The following is a 5390-nucleotide window of genomic DNA, read 5'->3' on the forward strand; positions in this document are numbered from 1 at the left end:
ATTGCCCTGTAGTTCTTTTTTTTTGCTGGGTCTCTGTCTGGTTTAGGAATCAAAGTAATGCTGCCTTCATAGAATGAGTCTGGAAGTTTTCCTTCCCTTTCTATTTTTTGGAACAGCTTGAGAAGGATAGGTATTATCTCTGCTTTAAATGCCTGGTAGAATTCCCCAGAGAAGTCATCTGGGCCTGGACTCTTATTTGTTGGGAGATTTTTGATAACTGATTCCATTTCTTTGCTGGTTATGGGTCTGTTCAAGTTTTCTATTTATTCCTGTTCGAGTTTTGGAAGTGTGTGGTGCTTAGGAATTTGTCCATTTCTTCCAGCTTGTCCAGTTTGTTAGCATATAATTTTTCATAGTATTCCCTGATAATTGCTTGTATTTCTGAGGGATTGGTTGTAATAATTCCATTTTCATTCATGATTTTATCTATTTGGGTCATCTCCCTTTTCTTTTTGAGAAGCCTGGCTAGAGGTTTATCAATTTTATTTATTTTTTCAAAAAACCAACTCTTGGTTTCATTGATCTGCTCCACAGGTTTTTTAGATTCTATATTGTTTATTTCTGCTCTGATCTTTATTATTTCTCTTCTTCTGCTGGGTTTGGGGTGTCTTTGCTGTTCTGCTTCTATTTCCTTTAGGTGTGCTGTTAGATTTTATATTTGGGATTTTTCTTGTTTCTTGAGATAGGCCTGGACTGCAATGTATTTTCCTCTCAGGACTGCCTTCGCTGCATCCCAAAGCGTTTGGAGGGTTGTATTCTCATTTTTGTTTGTTTCCACATATTTTTAAATTTCTTCTCTAAATGCCCGGTTGACCCATTCATTCTTTACTAGGGTGTTCTTTAACCTCTATGCTTTTGGGGGTTTTCCAGACGTTTCCTGTGGTTGATTTCAAGCTTCATAGCATTGTGGTCTGAAAGTGTGCATGGTATGATCTCAATTCTTGTATACTTATGAAGGGCTGTTTTGTGACCCAGTATGTGATCTATCTTGGAGAATGTTCCATGTGCACTCGAGAAGAAAGTATATTCTGTTGCTTTGGGATGCAGAGTTCTAAACATATCTGTCAAGTCCATCTGATCCAATGTATCATTCAGGGCCCTTGTTTCTTTATTGACTGTGTGTCTAGATGATCTATCCATTGTTGTAGGTGGAGTATTAAAGTCCCCTGCAATTACCACATTCTTATCAATAAGGTTGCTTATGTTTGTAATTCATTGTTTTAAATATTTGGGGGCTCCTGTATTCGGTGCATAGACATTTATAATTGTTAGCTCTTCCTGATGGATAGACCCTATAATTATTATATAATGCCCTTCTTCATCTCTTGTTACAGCCTTTACTTTAAAGTCTAGTTTCTCTGATAGAAGTATGGCTACTCCAGCTTTCTCTTGACTTCCAGTAGTATGATAGATAGTTCTCCATCCCCTCACTTTCAATATGAAGGTGTCCTCAGGTCTAAAATGAGTCTGTGTAGATAGCAAATAGATGGGTCTTCTTTTTTTTATCCATTCTGATACCCTATGTCTTTTGGTTGGAGCATTTAGTCCATTTACATTCAGTGTTATTATTGAAAGATATGGGTTTAGAGTCATTGTGATGTCTGTAGGTTTCATGCTTGTAGTGATGTCTCTGGTACTTTGTGGTCCTTGCAACATTTCACTCACAGAGTCCCCCTTAGGATCTCCTGTAGGGCTGGTTTAGTGGTGATGAATTCCTTCAGTTTTTGTTTGGGAAAATGTTTATCTCTCCTTCTATTCTGAATGACAGACTTCCTGGATAAAGGATTCTTGGCTGCATATTTTTTCTGTTCATCACATTGAAGTTGTCCTGCCATTCCTTTCTGGCCTGCCAAGTTTCAGTAGATAGGTCTGTCACTAGTCTTATCGGTCTTCCTTTATATGTTAGAGTGTGTTTATCCCTAGTTGCTTTCAGAATTTTCTCTTTATCCTTGTAGTTTGCCAGTTTCACTATGATATGTCATGCAGAAGATCGATTCAAGTTATATCTGAAGGGAGTTTTTTGTACCTCTTGGATTTCAATGCCTTTTTCCTTCCCCACATGAGGGAAGTTCTCAGCTATGATTGTTCAAGTACATCTTCAGCCCCTTTCTCTCTCTCTTCCTCTTCTGGAATTCCTAGTATACAGTATTGTTGCGTTTCATTGCATCACTTAGTTCTCTAATTCTCCCCTCATACTCCTGGATTTTTTTCTCTCTCTTTTTCTCAGCTTCCTCTTTTTCCATAATTTTATCTTCTAATTCACCTGTTGTATCCTCTGCCTCTTCAAGCCAAGTTGTGGTCGCCTCCATTTTATTTTGCACCTCATTTATAGCATTTTTTAGCTACTCATGATTATTTCTTAGTCACTTTATCTCTGTAGCAATAGATTCTCTGCTGTCCTCTATACTTTTTTTTAAGCCCAGCAATTAATTTTATGACTATTATTCTAAATTCATGTTCCATTATATTGCTTAAATTGTTTTTGATCAATTCATTAGCTGTCGCTACTTCCTGGAGTTTCTTTTGAGAAGAATTCTTCCATTTTGTCATTTTGGATAGTCCCTGGGGTGGCACGGAACTGCAGGGCACTTCCCCTGTGCTGTCTGGAGTAACTTGTGTTGGTGGGCGGGGCCACAGTCAGACCTGATGTCTGTCCCCAGCCCACCGTTGGGGCCAGTCAGACTGGTGTGTACCTTATCTTCCCCTCTCCCAGGGGCAGGACTCATTATGGAGTGGTGTTGTCCCTGTCTGGGCTACTTGCCCACTTCCAGGCTTGTGGTGCTGCTCTGATGGGATCTGGCGTATTAGACAGGGTGGATCTGCAAGGTGCACAGGGGCGGGAGGGGCAGGCTCAGCTTGCTCTGCTGTTCATGGTCCCCTGTGGAAGGTCCCAGTCCTGCAGCACTGGGAGGGAGGCCAACTCATTGGGAGGGAGGCCAACCCGTTAGAGGGATGAATCCACAGAAGCACAGTGTTGGGTGTTAGTGTGGTGCAAGCAAGATCAGTGAACTGGTTCCCTTTGGGGTTTCGGCTGGGATGGGAGAGGGAGCCGGCGCTGGCCAGCGCCTTTGTTCCCTGCTGTGCTGAGCTCTGTCTTCTGGGGCTCAACACCTCTCCTCCCCAGGGTCCTCTTGCCCTCCAGCTCTCTGAGCAGAGCTGTTGACTTGTAACATTCCAGATGTTAAGTCCCGCTGGCTGTCAGAACACACTCCTTCCGGCCCCTCAGCTTTTGCAAGCCAGACTCCGGGGCTCTGCCTTGCCAGGCGGGCTGCCCCTCCACTGCCCAGCTCCCTCCCACTAGTCCATGTAGCGTGCTCCACCTCTCTGCCCTTCCTACCCTTTTCCGTGGGCCTCTCGTCTATGCTTGGCTCCGGAGAGTCCTTTCTGCTAGTCTTCCAGTGGCTTTCTGGGTTATTTAGGCAGGTGTGGGTAGAATCTAAGTGATCAGCTGGACGTGGTGAGCCCAGCTTCCTCCTATGCCGCCATCTTCTCCAAGACCTCTCCTTTGATTTTTATACAAACATTTAAAATTAGCATTCTTAATTACACATTACTCCCAGCATACCTCATAAACTGGTGGGTAGCCTGGCTATCCTCCAGGACACTCTCTTTCTTCTTGCTATCATCAAAATATATCCTCATGTAGCTATTATACTGAAATTGGAAAAGTCTGATGATTCAGTTTATACCCAGTTGTCCTTAGGAAATTGGAAAAAATGCTAATTTGTCTGTTCTCCAATATGCACATTAGAATAGGGGCAATGATTTCACTAGCAGAAAGTGTAGGAGGTGGGTGAGTGAATTCAAGCCTAAATCAGGGTTGTAGGAGACCAATATTCAGGCAAAAGCCCTTCCCAGAACCCCTGAACCTACCCCAGGTAGCTCTTCTCCACACATACTGTGTTTCTGAGGATCCTAATGTTTTAGAACACTTCTCCCTCACCCTACTACTTTGTGGTTTTTATGCTCTTGAAAATTAATGCTGTGACACTCTAGAAATGCACGACTCAACAAATAATGAAAACAGTTTGTAGCTACCATCATTTCTGTCCTGCTAGAGGACCCTCCTCTCCTCCAAACAGTTTCTATGAAGGAAAGAAGTTCTTCTGAATAACAACACAAAAACTATAACAATCATAGTAATAGCCAATGCATGCAGTGTTCTCTGTGTGCCAGGTTCTGTACTGACTCACATGACTCATTTAATCCTTGCAACAACCCTGGGTAGTGGGTATTGTTGCCCATCCCCATTTTAAGAACAAGAAAATGGAGGCACTTATGCTAAATTCACGCACTGTAAACAGGTAGATAATTTAGGAACCGAATATGTAACATCACCTCAATAAGGGCTTCAACCATGGAGTCGCATCTCAGAGGACAGGATTTATTACTCACTAAAGTCATTTGTGCAGAATATGCCAATGGCTTCCACTGTTTGGGATGAGGATGCCTTCTCGAGAAAATTTATTCTTGTTAGAGAGTGCCATAAAGCTACAGAGAGGTTTTCAATTTTTGATTATTAAACAGTGAAAGAGAATTTCAGAAGAATCCCTCAGATATAATTTATATTGTAATGTTTTATATTACTTTATGTACAGACATAAGGAAAGATGATTCTAAATGAATCTTATAGGATTAAGGGATGGCTCATGGTCTCAGCTCCAGAGATGAAGGCCTGAAAGAAATCTTCATGGAAACTTGAAAACGTCAGAGGTAAAAGGTCTTTCAGACTAAATATTTGGCTTCCAAGGTAAAATTGCAAGTTAATGCTAACAGCTGGGTCTGTCTCATGTTTTCTCTTTTTATTATATTTGCCTTTTTCTTATGAACATGACCAAGAATTCATTGCCTAGAGGTCATCAAAATTATGTAATTGCTCTTACAGTAAGTTTTGAAAGACTTTTAGCCCTTGCAAATTTAACTCAGAAACAGTCTGGGTTATTTTTCTAGTTGATGCTATACCATTTTTCTCTCTCTCCTTCTCACTCTCAAAAAAAAAAAAAACACCTTACAAAACAACAGTTGCTCACAAATAAAATAAAAGCAACTGCCCATCTGTCATTATTGGTTTTTTAAAATTAAGAAGTTGTCTTTCTAATTTCTCTTCAACTTTTGACATACAACTCAGAACACCTTTCCACAGACAGGTTATGTGGTTATTTCAAATAGTGCCTAAAAACTCTATAAAGAGATTTGATTAAAATGGAAGCACAGATGACTGATACTCTTAAAATAATTGCTGTCTTAGTGATTCAACATGAGCCCTGCCATTTATTACACTTTTAAGTGAAATAATCTAAATTAAAATCTTCTAAGATCAATAGCTCATTTTTTAAAACCCACGGCGCATTCTTAATGCATTACCAGACCGGATAAGTCATATTTTCAGA

This window comes from Prionailurus bengalensis, chromosome F2, assembly GCF_016509475.1.
Source record: "Prionailurus bengalensis isolate Pbe53 chromosome F2, Fcat_Pben_1.1_paternal_pri, whole genome shotgun sequence".
Classification (NCBI taxonomy): Eukaryota; Metazoa; Chordata; class Mammalia; order Carnivora; family Felidae; genus Prionailurus; species Prionailurus bengalensis.